General features: G+C 46.0%; 1 protein-coding gene across 1 annotated transcript in view; it reads right to left on the bottom strand.

Moving 5' to 3' along the window:
• STARD13 (StAR related lipid transfer domain containing 13) overlaps window positions 1-6,531 on the bottom strand; it is a 218,240-nt gene extending 211,709 nt beyond the window's left edge. Inside the window, exon 1 of the mRNA XM_077927137.1 lies at window positions 6,380-6,531. The gene's annotated coding sequence lies outside the window, so the exon portion shown is untranslated. The remainder of the gene's footprint in view (window positions 1-6,379) is intronic.
• Window positions 6,532-16,323: the final 9,792 nt, after the last annotated feature.

Genomic DNA, 16,323 nt, shown 5'->3' on the forward strand with positions numbered 1-16,323 from the left:
AGCAATAGATTCCAGGTAATTATGACTGGATTAAAATTCCAAATGTAACCATCATACTAATCAACTTGTGCACTGCTTTTGTATTCAAGGAAGACCATCAGATTGGAAGACAAAGATTGCTCTGATCTTTCTTTTGCTGCAGTCTGCATCAGCATGTTTCAACTTGCTCTTTCAATCCAATTATCAATTAGAACAACTGGCGAGCAGTGTGAATGCTGTGCTAATGGCTGCAATGTTATTTATAAACAGTTAAAGGCAGAGAAGTGCCATTTGAATTCCAGTGTGAGCTATATGCAGACCCAGAGGTCCCTAATGCACAATTTGTGGGCTGCAAAATAGAGGCCATTATTCTTAGGCTGCTGTTTGATTTGTCATGACAGAAGGAAATAGTATTCTGCCAAGTGTTCTCCATGATTGGTTAATTTAAATGGCATCTTAAATCCTACAGAGATGCAAGAGGATTTCATATTGTTCTCTTTTACATGTGTTTAGTGGCAGCAGGTATGCTTGGCATTGCACAGGGTATTCAATTGCTTTAGTTCGCTGTGGCCGTCCTGCAATCCAGGCTGGCGCAAAGAGAAAGGAATTTTTACTTATTTAATGTAAATTGCTCTTATATCCCACCCTTCCTCCACAAGACATCTTGCAACAGCAATGTGCAATACAAAACAAAATTGTGCATTCATTGTAAAAATTGCAGCACTAGAGCCTCTGCTGTAACTAGCACCATCATCATGGCAAATAAATATGTGTTCACCTATCATCCATGAATAGCTAATGTGGAAGATTTCCATTTCATTTCGCTGCGAGTTCCATAAACAGGGCACTACCACTAAGAATGCTCTGTCTTTGCCCATCACACTAACCAGTGAAACCATGAGCAACAACTCTCCAGAAGATCTTAAGGCTCTGGGTGGCAGGTATTAGGAAAGGTGTCATCTTGGCTCCAGATAGTTTAGCATACAGAGAGGTCCCAAATGGACAGTACAGTCAATGGACACGAGTTGTAGTCCAATGACATCTGGAGGGTAAGTAAAGGTAATGGGACCCCTGACCATTAGGTCCAGTTGTGGCCGACTCTGGGGTTGCGGCGCTCATCTCGCTTTATTGGCCAAGGGAGCTGGCATACAGTTTCCGGGTCATGTGGCCAGGATGACTAAACTGCTTCTGGAGAACCAGAGCAGCACACGGAAACGGCGTTTACCTTCCCGCCGGAGCGGTAGCTATTTATCTACTTGCACTTTGACGTGCTTTCGAACTGCTAGGTTGGCAGAAGCTGGGACCGGACAACGGGGGCTCACCCTGTTCGCGGGGATTCGAACCGCTGACCTTCTGATCGGCAAGTCCTAGGCTCTGTGGTTTAACCCACAGCGCCACCCGTGTCCCAGGGGTGGGGTACAAGTAATAAATTAACAACTATTCTTTATTATTTGCATCTCTTTTCCCTCCCCTCTTTTCTTGCTAGTGTAGTTTTTGATGAATTCTGACTATCTAAATGGATTCCTATAAGTTATGTAAACATAGCCTATTCTTCAAACAAGTAACCTTTTTCAGTAATTCAAAGAATATGTGTGGTTCAGGATACAAACTAGCCCCCTCAGCATTTCTCTCTCTGCTTCCAGTGTTCCTGTGTTGAGCAAGAAGATCTGAAGGTAGATTCCTCACACGTTTGGAAGGATGTGCAAAGAATCTTCCTCCCGACCAGGAAGTCAATCCAGGCTTCTAACGTCTTCAGCTAAAGTGTGAATAATTTGGCCTTCAAGCATGACGACACAAAGAAAAAGAGTTTCACACAACTTACAAAGAACAGGGTTAAGGGAAAACATTCATTACAAACAGCATAAACATAGGTTTTTAATACTGGATATGAGAAAATGAACAATATAAATGAATATAAGGAAAGCACTCATTTATCTCACTTACAGGCCAGCAGCCCAGTAATTATTATCTAAAAGAAAAACCAATATACATCATGATGGTTAGAACCTCAGACAGGCCCAAAATATAGAACTTAAGATTGCATTATATTCTATTAAGAGAATGCTTTGCCCATCTGAGATTCTAACCCACGTGATCTGTATTTAATTTTTTTTTTTTTTGGTTTCAGATAATAATTAGTGGGCCTCTGAAGAAGACTAAATGTCAAAACGCAGCTGCCGTTAGGAATTTAGGAACACTTTTTAAAAATCCATGGTGGCCTCTAAGTGAAATAAATAAGTGCATTCCATATATGTATGCTCATTTATAATTTTCATTTTATCTTATGGAATATGAAAATTCCATTAATGTGCTTTACCTTAACTGTTTTAAAGCAACAGTGGCCATCTTGCATCTTTGTGTTTCCGCCACATCTATTCCCCCCCCCTTTGAATGGCTGAACAGGGCTTTTGTGTCACTTAACTAATCACACATTCTTCCCCTATTTCAGTGTTTCCCAACCGGTGTTCCGCGGCACACTAGTGTGCCGCGAGATGTTGCCTGGTGTGCCGCGAGATGTTGCCTGGAGGGAGGCGGGCGAGGGCGTTTGCTTCCCGGAGGACGGAGCGAGGGCGCCCCCTGCTGGGCCGGGGCTCGCTCTCCCCAGAGGGTAAATCTGGATCAAATGGGGCAAGGGGCGGGCAGAATTCTGGGGGCCACTGATGCCCTACAGACCCCCCCCAAGTCCTCCGGGGCGCACGCTCTGCTGGGCTCTTTTCGGTCGTCGTGCTTGTGGGAAGCCGCCCCTTCCCTGGGCGACGCGCCGCCTCGCGACTCCGGAGTCAGTCCCGCGGGCTCTCGGAGGGACTCGCGAGCGACGGCGCGGCGGCTCCGGGGCGCGCTCAGCCGGTCCGCCGCGCGCCCCCGCGCAGCCCCTGCTGCAGCTGCCCGGCGTGGAGCGCGACGCGGAGCCGGCCGGGCTTGGAGGCGCCCAGGTAGGGCCGAGCCGGGCGGGGGCGGGGAGGTCTCGGTCTGCTGCGGGCGCAGGAGGGCGAGCGGGAGAGGGGGAGCCGTCGGGTCTCCTGGAAGGAAGCGAGGCGGCGGCTGAGGGGGATGCAGCCCCGTCCCCAGCAACAGGCGCTCCTCGAAGTGAGGCCACAAGTCGGGGCTCGGACAGGGCCTGGAAGCAGCGGCTCCGGCTCTTGGGAGCGGAGAAGGGGACTTCGAAAGCGGCCTGGAGGAGAAAAGCCCCGATGCAGCGAGAGCGGGGAGCGTGCTGCCTTGTCCAGGCCTCCTCGCTTTGTGTTGTCCGCTGCCGGGAGCAGGACACGGGGGCTCCTCGTTCGCATGCTTTCCCGGGTGATCGGTGAGGGTTAGGGTTAGGGTTAGGGTTAGGGTCCCTCAGTCCCTCGCTTTGCTGCCTCCTCCCCCCCCCCAAAGCTTGGAGGTTCCCCGGCAAGGGGGAGGGAAAAAAATTGAAAGTTACACTTTCGTGCGTCCCTCCCGGCGTGACGCTGCGCGCTGACGTCACGGGGCTGTAATGGTGGTGTGCCTCGATATTTTTTTCATCAAACAAGTGTGCCTTTGCCCAAAAAAGGTTGGGAAACACTGCCCTATTTATCACCCCCCCCCCCAATTTCTTTCCTCTGTAGTCTTTCTTGTGTCAATTTCTAGATCTAAGCCCCTCAGGGCAGAGATCTGTGCCCTCATAATTTGTAAAAACCCACCCCAAGCAGCTTTTTGCCATAAAGAAAGCGACAGGAAATTCACTGGAGAGTGTGAGCTAAAAATCATTTGATGCAACATTGTATAACCTATAGGAATATAGGCATGCTCAATGAACAGTGGACACCATATAACCTCTGTGCAAACCCTGGCCACCATCCATCCATACCCTATTTTGCCATTTCTTATGAAATGACTGTGTTTTGATGTGCCTTGCCCAAAACCAGCTTCAATCCAAATTGAGAAAAGAATGACCCAGTTCCATTTTAAGCCAGAAATGTGTACACAGCCTAATTCAACAACCAAGGGGTGGTGATAGAGGAGGAGGTGTTGAATAGCAACCATGGAAGGTGGTATGATCTCATACCCTCCAACATTTCTCTGATGAAAATAGGGACTTCTCATTCCATAATGATAATTTTACTATTTATACCCCACACATCTTACTGGGTTGCCCCAGCCACTCTGGGCAGCTTCCCAGATAATAAAACTTTAAACATTGGGGAAAAAACCTTCCCTATACAGGATTGCCTTCAGACTGCTCAGGGGTAGGATAACTCCATACCCTCCAATGAAAATAGGGACATCCTAAGGAACAGTGGGACATTCTGGGATCAAACCATTCTCTAAACCAGGGGCATCCCTGGAAAATAGGGACACTTGGAGAGTCTGTGATCTTTACTGAGGTGACATGTACTCTGATACTCTCTCTAGCTGTTGAGGGAGTTTTCTTGTGGAAGTTGAATCTAACCCTGCTCTCAACAAGGCATGTCAAAAAGGCAGAAGCCTCTCATTGATTTCTGCTCTGGTTGTATACTGTTTTGTTCAGCTTGTTCAGTAAACTTTCACCTGGATTTTCTCTCTGGACTACATGTGTTTTATTCACATGTCTCCGCTAACAATCCTGTTGGTATCCGTCTGTCTTGAGAGCTGGTGGAGTGTGCCTCAGGAGTGAAGTCAAATAGCTGGAGAATCACAGTGCCTGCTGCCTCCCAAGTTGTTGTTTTGCTGTGATAGTAGCACTGAACTGACCTCTCCAAGGAGGAAGCCTGGGAAGTGTGTATGAAGTTCTTGGGCTGCCAAGACAACAAGATCCACCTTTCGGAAGTTGCTGGAAGGAGGTGTACAAGGCACCATCCAACCGTCTTAGGGACTCTACTCTGGATTTGTGTAGGGTTTACTCCTTAGTGTTTTCTTCTCCCAGAGATGTCCTGCAAGGCATCGGGTACAGAATTTTCCTCAGGGTTTACTCCTGAGGTCTTTCTCATGAATGAGTATAGCCACAAGGCAGAAGAGGTTTAGGACCAGACTTATCCTTCTCTAGATGGGCTACCTTCCCAGGTTGATGAGTCCCATCTGCCCCTTTACAGCTTGTGCAGTAGCCGCCTTCATGATGGTTGGGTTCACTACTGGTCTTGTCCACTGAATCCGCCGGAGCCTATTATTGCATTCAGGGGAAGTCTCTAATTCGCTGAGGGTTTGGGACCCAACGGCTACTCTCACCTGGTTCAGCCAGCCAGTCAAAGCCATTCCCAGCGTGTGGCCACTGTCACATGCTGGCAGCTTCTAGGAGCCACAGGTGAGAGCTGAGTGCAGGGTGTGAAGCAAAGGTGGGCAAACTAGCCCAAAAGGAACATGACATGTCATCTACCAGAGGTACTACCCCTCCTCTAACACCCCATAACTCTTACTAACAATAGTAACAATTGTGATGATGATGAAGGGATGTTTCTCAAAATGAAAACTGCCAAACATGCATCCTATATTATCATCATCATCATTGTTAAATTGCTGAATCTTCACCCTGAGAGCTCAGGGAGGGTTACAGCACTTTAAAATACAACATTAAAAAGAATTTAGAACACCTTAAAATTACAAAACTAGAGTAGGCCATGTGTGTGTGTGTGCGCGCACACACACACACATCAGCATTTCTTGTGCAAGTGGGCAATGAAGGTCCAAACTACTATCTGTGAAGGCTAATCCTGTGGATTTGCTTATACAAAAACAGGAACTACTTCAGACTTTTCATGAACCAAAAGATAGGAGTTGGGGGTGGGGGAGTGGAGGGGAAAGATGATGAGTCATTTTTCAGTGTTTTCCACAACATGGACAATTCTTCCTGCAATGCAACAATGTATTGGTTCACTTTTTGTATCATTATTAATACAGGATCCATTATGAAATGTGATGAGCCATAATTTTTCAAGCTGATTTACAGCATTACTTTTAGCTTGCTTCCCAATACCAGAGAGCAAACCTACCTACCTATCTACACACACACACACACACACACACACACACATCTTCACCATTCTCAAGGTCATATTAAAACAGAGTTTGCTCTAAATTCATATATTGATACACACCCACCCACCTACCCACCCCAAATTGTCCTCATGACAAACACAAGAAGTTGACATGCATTTGCCAGAAAACCCCTTTGGGATTCTACTTCAGCCTGGCTACCTTTTTACAGAAACCTATTTTAAAGTGACACAGAGAAACCGAGACCATTTCAGTGTAGACCAACTGCATTTGTTCAAGGGGCAAGAATGGAGGGCGGAGAGCGAAACGATTATTTACCACAGATGAGATGACAGAGCTAACAAAGATGATTTTCGCAGGCAGTTTAGTTTCCATCCATTTGGTAGGCACACATCTTTCAAACAGCAAAAAGTTATCAGCTGCTAAGCTTTCCTATTAAGCTCTGTGAGAAAACAGGAAAACTTCATACCTGAGAAGTGACACCTTCAGGATCCTTCTTTAAAACACAACAATCTTGTCAGAAGTTCTGTTTCTTTCCAGCCAGATAGCCCCTGCCGCAGACACTCCTATTCTGCATGCTGGCTTGGCAGGGACAAGGAGCCAGCCCCTTCCTGCAGATTGCACCAACGAAGAGAAAACCAGGGAGGCACATGTCACTATCAGCACATGCCCTTTGTGACTCAATTAACCTTGACATTTGTCTTCTGAAAAACATGCAATGTGGGAAGCCCTACGCACTATATTGCCCAGTCAGGCAATGGGTCACAAAAAAAAAGTCAAGAGAGAACAATATAGGACTTTCAAAAAAGATGTCCTTTCAAACAACCTAGTATGTTTCCAGACTAGAGTTTATCACAGAATTGGTGCAACTCAAGCATGGAAGTATTTCATGGAAGTATTTTTATACTGTCCACATGATATCATTGCCATCAAAATCCCATTCTGTATTTTTGTTACATTTAACCTGGATTTTCCTATACTGCAGAAAATCCCCTACTGTGCCATTTTTCTTCTTTTTTCTTCATTCCGTTCTTTAAACAGATTTCATGGGGGCAGAGCCACCGTGGCAGCGCTGCTTCAATGGCTGTGGCTCCTCCTCTTCCTGCAGCCCGGGGGCTCCTTCCCCTTCGTAGCAGGAAGAGGCAGCCACTGAAGCTATGTCTCACTCTGTTCTGTGCTTGTCTTCCTCCAGGCCCCCCCTTTGAACACTGGGGGCCCTAGCTCCCTCACCAAAATGGGGGGGGGGGCGGGCAAAAGGACTCATCCCCTAGGAGATAGCCCTCTGCAGCTGTACATGTAATGTTATTAATGCAGAAGCTAATAGAAGTTCACCCTTTAGGCAGCAATCATGCTCATGCTTACTTAGCAGTAAGCCTCATTGAACTACGAGGGTCGTTTATTAAAGATTTCCCCTGACCCACTTCTGGTTATCATAGGAGGATAAAATTGCACATGTATAATGATACCTCTCTCCATAGGTAAGGTCGTAATTTGTAGCTCTGAACTCCTAGCAGTTTCTCTGTTATGGGTGCTAACGTGGAGGACTCTGATAATGGAACCAGCAGAATGCAGAGCGGTTATCAGGTTCCTGTACCTGAAAGGGCACACACCATGGGAGACGTTCGATGAGATGAAAGGGACTTATGGGGAGGAAGCCCCATAATATGACATAGTTAAGCACTGGCCTTGTTCGTTCAAGTGTGGTTGGACTTTGGTGGAATAGCTCCCATTCCTGGGCGACCACAGTCTGCCATTGATGAAGACACCATCCGACAAGTGCAGGCTGCCATTCTGGAGGATCGCCACATAACCATTCGCCAACTAGCTGCAGATGTCAAGATCAGTGTGAGCTCTGTAGAAAAAAATCATCCATAACCATTTGCACACGGGAAAGGTGTCTGCTCCGTGGTTTCCCCGGCTGCTGACCTCTTTCCAGAAGCAGGAATGAGTCACATGCTCACCGGGCTCTTTTGGCCATGTGTCACGAAAACCATGATGACTTCTTCACCAGACTAATTACTCAGGACAAAACATTGGTCCATCATTATGACTCAGAGACTAAATCCCAGTCCAAACAATGGAAGAACTCTACCTCACCACCTCCAAAGTAGGCACGTATCCAACTTTCAGTGGGCAAGGTCATGCTCATGGTCTTTTGGGACCAGCACGGAGTAGTGATGATGGATTTCCTGGCAAAGGGTACCACAAGTACCGGGACATACTATGCTTCACTGCTGCAGAAATTGTGGAAGGCCATCAAAATTGAGAGGCGTGGTATTCTGACCAAAGGTGTCCACCTCCTGCAGGATAATATCCCGGTTCACAGTCCTGTGGCTATGAAATCCTTCCTGAGCCCCCCGTTATTCTCCCAACCTCACACCATCGGATTTTTACCTCTTTCAAACCGTGAAGTTATTTTTGAAGGGCACGACGATAAAATGCTGATTTCTGAGGTCAAGTCGTGGCTTCTGACACAACCTGCCGACTTCTACAGAAGAGGTCTCCACAGCTGCATAAAGCGATGGGAGAAGTGTTTGGCTCTTGCTGGTAGCTATGTAAAGAAGGACTAATAACTCTGCCCAGTTTCGTTTGTCTCAGTCCATGGGAAGTACGTCAGGGGAAATCTTTAATGAACGCCCCTTGTATATGGGGCTTCCTTCTGAGCAGACATGTCTAGGATTTTGTTGTTCGTGTTTCAGAAAAATAGCCTGCCTCTTCACACTGCTCTAGCTTTTACGTATTCTGACAGGCTCCTGGCACCAGTCAGACAAAAGTGATTAGCTGTCTCAACAGATTAAAATGTAAATTCTATCAAAGAAAACAACATACCAAAAATAAAATGCTTCTGTATAATCCGAGTGATTAAATGTTACTTGTTTCAAAACTAATGTTTCTGTCACTTTCAATTACAGCTTTTGGAGGCTTTATTCCACATCATTTAATCTCTGTGAACTACTTCCTTGCTTCATTTTCTTATATAAACCTGTATACTTAGCACAAAATAAAGGACTCACAGCTATATAAAAAAACTTCCTCATTTCTCATTTAGAACAGATTTGTAATCAGATCTGTAAGTCAGCATCCCACAAGGCCTATAAGAAATGATAAAAGGAAGAAAGGAACAATATCAAATACAGCCATACTCAGCTGGCTTTGCAACAGCCAAGTGGGAGAAATTAACCATTAGCAATAGAGGGAAAATGCAAAGGCAGCTGGCTTTCTGTACACAGGAAACAGCCTTATATCTGCTTTCTAAATATAGATCAATAAAACGTTGGATGCTTCCTTATTTGTCCATCTAGCCCAGTATTCACAATTTCAAAATGCAGAATGAGAACACAAAACACACGAGAACACAAACAATCCAATAAACCCCATCTCACAACACATTTAAAAGGCCATAGAATGTTCAATCATCCAAAGGCCAGGTTATAGAGAAAGATTTTTGCCAGGCACCTAAAGATATGTAATGAAGGCACCGGGTGAGCCTCCCTGGGGAGAGCATTCCATAAACAGGGAGCCACCACAAAAAGGCCCATTCCTGCGGGACACCTTTCATGACCTTCCCCAAATCTGATAAGGAAGACAGGGGGCTTTAAAAGCCCTCTGCCTTGTGCAAGACTTTGGACAGGTAGGGACGATCACATGGGGCTGTTCTAGAGACAACGGAGTGTGCTTCTGGGGATGAAGAAGCTGCCTTAGCAGCACTGAAGTGACCTCCCCAGGGCATAGGCCTGGGCAATGTGTATAGAGGTTCTGGGCTGCCCAGACCACAAGACCCAGCTCTTGGCCTCACTGAGGAAAGTATAGCAATATATCTGGCACCAGCTTGGCTTCAGGGCTTGCCAGAAGGAGACGTACAAGACTCCATCCAGCCATCTTAGGGATTCCACTCCAGATTTGTGTAGGGTTTACTCCTTAGCCTTTTCTTCTCCTGAAGGTATCCCACAAGACAGCAGAGGTTTACAAGCAGAGTTTTCTTTTTCTTAGATGGGCTACCTTCCCAGGTTGATGAGCCTCACCTGCCCCTTACTTTCCTCTACAGCATGTGCAATAACTGCCTTATTGACTGTTGGATCCGCTCTTAGCTTCATCCGCTCAATCCACTGGAGCCTTTCTTCACATGCAGAGGAAATCCCTGACTCACCAAGAGTTTGACACCCATCAGCTACCCTCACCTGCTTTAGCTGGCCAGTCAAAGCCGTTCCCGGGGTGTTGCTGTTGTCGCATGCCGACCTGCTGTATCTATACACTCATGGAAGTTATGACAAAAACCATTCTGACAAAAACCTTTATTGATCAGCTTTAGCTTCTACACTCAGAATGAGGCCCATTTTTTTTTAATTGATCCATATGTTTCAAAGATGTTGACCTTCACTTGGTTTAAAGATCACTTAATGGAACACCCACTAAGAAACTCCTCTATCATCCTCTCAGCGACTCTGAAACATTTTGTTTGAGTAGTGAGAGCCCTTTAATATTTGAACATTTTCCTAAATAATTCATATCAATGCTTTTCAATATTTATACTAATGATCAGACCATTTCCAAACACACCTGAAAGTTCACCTACAGAGGTGGCTTTGCATTCCTACAGAGAGTTGCAGATTCAGCTCAGTGGACAGGTCGATATAGGCATTCAGACAAGAGGGAAGCAGCCCATTTAGATGCAGGGTCTGTTGAATGGAGTGCATGTTTGCGTGTGTGTAGTTCAGACTTCCAAATTTCACTACATGAAATTATATCCCTGAGTTTCCTAGGGGCGAAAGCTTTATAAAACACACAACAACTTGAAGAATGGCACATACTGTGCTCTGAGAGGGCTTTAGCTAGGCAATCAGAGCTTCATAGCCAGGGCCGTCTTACCCATAGGCACTAGGGGTGCGGGGCACCCGGGTGCCAGACTCTCAGGGACACCAGGCCAAGAGTCGGGGGCCCAAGAGTTGAGTCCGGGGAAGGGCCTGCCCGTCAGTCGGAGCACCACGGTGGGCTCTTCTGCTGCAGGTGGCTCTGTGCCGCAAGTTCAGGGGACTGAGCCAGTGAGAAGCTGAGGCAGGTGGCTGGCTGGCTCCACCCTCCTGTGTGCCTGGGGCTGGGCAACCTGGGGGAGGGGGGGGCGCCGTGCGGATCTTTGCACCCTGGCGCTGCATATGCTTAAGACAGCCCTGTCCATAGGTTGCTGGTAGCACATCTGTGCCCCCAGATTCAATCCTTGGCAGCTCCAGCATTTATGGTTAATGTGCTGCAGCACAATTGCTGACAGGAGTGACGACTTGTCAGCTTAAAACACCTGTGCTCAGAAATCTGCACTGGCTGCTGATCTGCTTCTGGGCCAAGTTCAAAGTGATACTAGCAGCCTATACAGCCCTTAACAACTTGGGACCAGTTTACCAATGAGATCACCTTGCCCCACATGCGCCCACCCAACCGCTTCAATTGGCAGCATTGGCACTACTAGAGACCCCACATAATACCCATTCTGTATTTGTAAGAACCTGATCATTGAGTGTGGCACTTGAGAAGTCCCTCCTTATTGAGATCAAGCAGGTGCCTTCGCTGTGCTCTTCAGTGCCAGCTAAAAACATTCCTCTTTAGAGAAGCCTACCCAGAGGCGTAGAAAGTTGAGGTAATTTTAATCTTTTTTAGTATTTTAACTTTTGCATGTTTTAAAGTAGGGTCATGATTTTCTTTTTTCTCTTGATTTTAGTACTATTTTATCTTCTGTAAACTACTTTGAGGCTTTTTCTTTTAATATAAATCCAATCAAGCTGCATATAAATTTCATGAAACAAACAAACAAATAATGTTCTGCATCCAAGGTCCAGTTTAAGAATCTGAGGAGGAACAAGGTGAAGGCAGATACTCAGACGAATGACTTGCTTCTAACACCATCTCTCACTGCATCTCTGGTTACCTGAAAGAAAGGTAGTTTTCACATTCAAATTATAATTAAGTCATGCATTAATCCCTGAGTAATATTTGTTTGGGTCTGGAAGTGCCGCGGTTCAGTGGTACAACATGTTTAGCATGCTGAATGTTGTTGTTTTGCATGCATCTCTAGATATGACAGGGAAAGAAAGACCCTTGTCTAAAGAGCCATTGCCATTGCATATATTTGAAGTACAACCCTGGGAACTGTAGTCCACCCCGCACAAACCCCAGCACCCTTAGCAAACTACAGTTCCTGGGATTCTTGCGGGGTGTGCTTTAAATGCATGATGTGTGCACAGCCATAAATGGCACAATGTTCAGACAACTCCCTGTGTTGAAGGCTCTGGGGATGGCCTGTGCAAGTAACTCTCTTCTGATCTATCATCAGGGGAAACCCATAAACTCTTAGAAGAAAACATGGGATACAAATGTGATAGTTAGAACCAGACAAAGTCAGCTATACTTTAGTTATTATTGAAAGCAATGAGGGTTAAATAGTTCCTTAACGGCTATTTATTCAGAAGAAAGTCCCAGTCCATTTCAAAGACTCTTACTTCCAAGTAAATATGCTGAGTATTTCAACCTAAATTTCTACAAGTGCTTGCGCAACATGAACGTGAACAAATGCAGGATCGACCTGCATCTTAAACCTTGCAGAACTAATTCCTTGTTTCATAAAGAGTCTTAGAACTGATGCTGCGTGAAAAATGACTCCTCAAACAAAATGTAACAATTTAACAAATTCGTGATTAATATGCGTCAAGAAGGAAGCCGTAATTTATAAATGTACCCATAACCGGAAGACAAGGAAGGACAGAATGGTGGGGTTTTTTTTTTACTTTTTCTTGCAAGCATTGAAGCGTAGCAGCGAACTCCAAGGGGAACCATGCCACCTTGTGGGCAGTTGCTTTCTAGCAGATGCTGTACATGGGGAGAAAGGACCCTTTATTAACAAATACACGAGGTGCAAGGCAATTCTGCGCATGGTCCTCGGGAGCAAGCCCCACTGCGCTCAACAGGACGTGCTCAAAGGCATGTTTGCACAGCCTAAAATGCCAATGATTAAAAGCTATTGCTGAGTTCTTAAAGCCACCAAGAAATTCTAGCCTTAATTTGAATCTTGCCTATTGTTACAAGTTTCTCGTTTCTCCAGGAGGTGTGTGACACTTATCCAGATTTGGCTTCCTTTTGAGGAAGAGATCATTGAAGATTCATGGCATTTCTGTAATATTTATCATAAGCAGGGGGCCTTTTAACACTTGTGCAGATGCAAGTTGCCTGCTGCCCTTTATATCATATCCCCAAAGAGGCAGGCCATATTCTTTCCCCCAAAAAGGGCTTTTCTCGTTCAGCCACTATATCAGTCTGTTGCTTTTGTCTCCCAAAACTGCAACTTCTCTTTACACACAAACACACACACTCTCCCTTTTTCCACCTAGAGGAGGATGAATCAAGATGAGTCAGCTTCTCCAGTCAATGACGTCTAGTAAAATTTTGAATCATGGTTTTCAGATTCTTGTGTTTTATATAGCTTTGTACGCTATTTTATTACATATTTGACATGTGGTTTGTAAACTGTTTTGAGAAGCCTCCCCCACCCCCCAATGAAAAGTGGTGTACAAACTTACTAAAGAAATAATCACGCCAACTCCAAGGCTTTCTCAGTCATTTATCTGTCATTTCCCTGACAATAGATGTGGCTTGCTGTGTTCTGTGACAATTCAGCCCCCCAAAACTTTCAAAAATAGCATAGGCAGCCGCAGGGAGCCTTTTCTTTTTAATGTTATGATTCCTTATGGTATTTGGCAGGCCATTTCTCTCACACTTTGGTGAGATGGGAGTAATCAAATGATTGATTGATTGATTGATTATGTAATTTCTGTACTGATTAATGTATTTTTAAAAATATCTAAACCGAACTTGAACAAAATATTACAAAAATGCACAGCTACATATCAAAATGTTACACTGATGCAAAGTTACTAATAAAGTGGTACCTCTGGTTACGAACTTAATCTGTTCCGGAGGTCCGTTTGTAACCCGAAACCGCTTATAACATGAGGCGCGCTTTTGCTAAAGGTGTCTCCCACTGCTGCCACACTGCCAGCGTGTGACATCCGCTCGCATCCTGGGGCAAAGTTTGCAACAAGGGGCATCTACTTCTGGGTTAGTGGAAGAAATTTTGTAGCCTGAGGCAAAGAACAAGATGGTGCCCATTCCTTCCACTCTACCGGTACAGAAGTTGAGGTGAATCTGATGATGAGAAAGTGTCCTCCAACACAGTGGTCTAGTGCAGTGTTCCCCAACCTTGGGCCTCCAGCTGTTTTTGGACTACAATTCCCATCATCCTTGACCACTGGTCTTGCTAGCGAGGGATGATGGGAGTTGTAGTCCAAAAACAGCTGGAGGCCCAAGGTTGGGGAACACTGGTCTAGTGTAGTTGGTGTATGATAGGCCATGAATGTATTTTATGTATTTACAGACTCATATGTGATATTGTAACTAGTCACAACAGTTACGCACAGGGGAATAGCCACAAGTGCTGCCCACCAGCATCTACTGCCTGAGGCGATTGCCTAACTCACCCTAATGACAGGTGTGGCCCTGGGGGAAGTTGAAGGGGTTGAAGAGAATGACAACTGGATTTCACCCAGTCATAGGGGGAGGGCAGAACAAAGGGTTAAGAAATGAACTATATACCGAAAGTGGTATCATACTACTTTAAACAGTCATGACTTCCCCCCCAAGAATCCTGGGAATTGCAGTTTGTTAAGGGCGCTAATGGTTGCTAGGAGACCCCTATTCCCCTCAAAATGCTCCAGTAGTTCAACAATCAATCCCTCTTCCCAAGGAACTCAGGGAATTGTAGCTCTGTGAAAAGAATAGGGTTATCCTTTAAAACTATCAGCATCCTTAATGTTATTGTCAGGGCTGCCTCAGGTCCCAGCTCACAAGAGACCAACGCCAAGTCCAGTTTATATACAAGAATGTTTATTGAAATGCATTGTTCGCTCCACAGCCGAGGCGCGCAGCCCCACGTCTGTTACGCTTAGACCGCTGAAGTCCCCTCTGAGTCAGTCCCTCCTCTGCACCAGTTTAAGAGGGCTGTGCTGCTCCACCTCTTCCTTTCCTTCCTTTTCCGCAGGGTCTTCCTGCCCCCTGGGGTTTCGCCCCTCCTGGATTCCCCTGACGCTGAATCCCCAGACAGCTCTTCCCCCCTCCTGCATGCTTTGGGACCTGGCTCCTCCTCCGGGCTCCCTGTGCTTCCGCGCGCCTCCACATTTGAACTTGGCGCGCGTTCGCATCCTCTAACCCTCCTCTTGACAGTTACACTACTCCCTGCACTACTCCCCTCCCTTTCCGGGAGGGTGTCTTGCTCCGATCTTCCCTCCTCCTCTGCGTTCGGACCTGCTTCCCCTGTCACACTGGAATCTCCACCCCCTTCACTGCGCTCTGGCGGTGAAGCCGGTCCCGACTCCCAGCTCCCACTTTGGGTTCCCCTGCTGGTCCCCTGCTCCTGACGAGTCCCCCCTGTGACTCCCCTTGGCCTGACCACAGGCGCCCCCTTCTGGGAATCTTCCGATTCACTTGAAAGACTCATGGAATCCCTCAGGTCATCGTCATCCTCTTCCTCGCTGTCCTGGGATTCTTCCCCCTCGCTCTCGGTCTCCTCCCTCACCTGTGCCTCTGTCCCTGAACCCCTGACAGTTATATACTGAAGTTCTCACCCTGGGCCAGCAGGGGGATACTGTAGATAGTTTTCACTCAGGTCTGCATATGCAAATAAGTGAAAGTGGCGTTCAGTGATTGGATAGTTACAGAAAGTTGTTACTGTTGCTTTGTAGTTGAGCTCTATATAAGCAGGCTGACTGAACCCTTCAGTTCTGTTCTGTTCTGGCCTGTGAATAAACAAGAGCTGTCTGAAGAATCGCTGTGTTGTCTGATATGTTCACCCACAACTTAACACTTAACAAATCACAGTTCTCAGGATTCATGGCGTTCTGCAAGAACTGTACCTTTGAATTTTGGCGGGCTATTTTTTGTTGAGTCTGAAGCCACTGTGGATTTTAATTATCCTTCAAACTTTTTCAGTAAAGAAAATATTTATTTATAGGTTGCAGCATCAGCTAATAAGGCAAAGCAAATTGCAGACGCTTAGATGGGTTGTTTAGATTTACAATTTGGCATAGCCACTTGATAGGCCCAGAAGAATGATGAAATAACTCTTTCAGGAGAGGAGCGAGCGATGTATTCAGAGACACAGATCAGGAAAACAAAATGTCATTTGGATGACACAGTCAAAGCAGAGCTCTCTGAAGTGATGTGGCAAGGACTGCGATGGAAATTTCCACAAGTACCTGACAAAAACAATTAACAGTAATTTTTTTTCACATGGTGAAGGGGAAGATGAAAATGGGGACTGAGAGGATTTGCTTATGAGGGTAGGCATACAGCCCTGATTAGAATTCTTGCTCTTGCAAA

The sequence above is a fragment of the Podarcis muralis genome, chromosome 4 (genome assembly GCF_964188315.1).
Source record: "Podarcis muralis chromosome 4, rPodMur119.hap1.1, whole genome shotgun sequence".
Classification (NCBI taxonomy): domain Eukaryota; kingdom Metazoa; phylum Chordata; class Lepidosauria; order Squamata; family Lacertidae; genus Podarcis; species Podarcis muralis.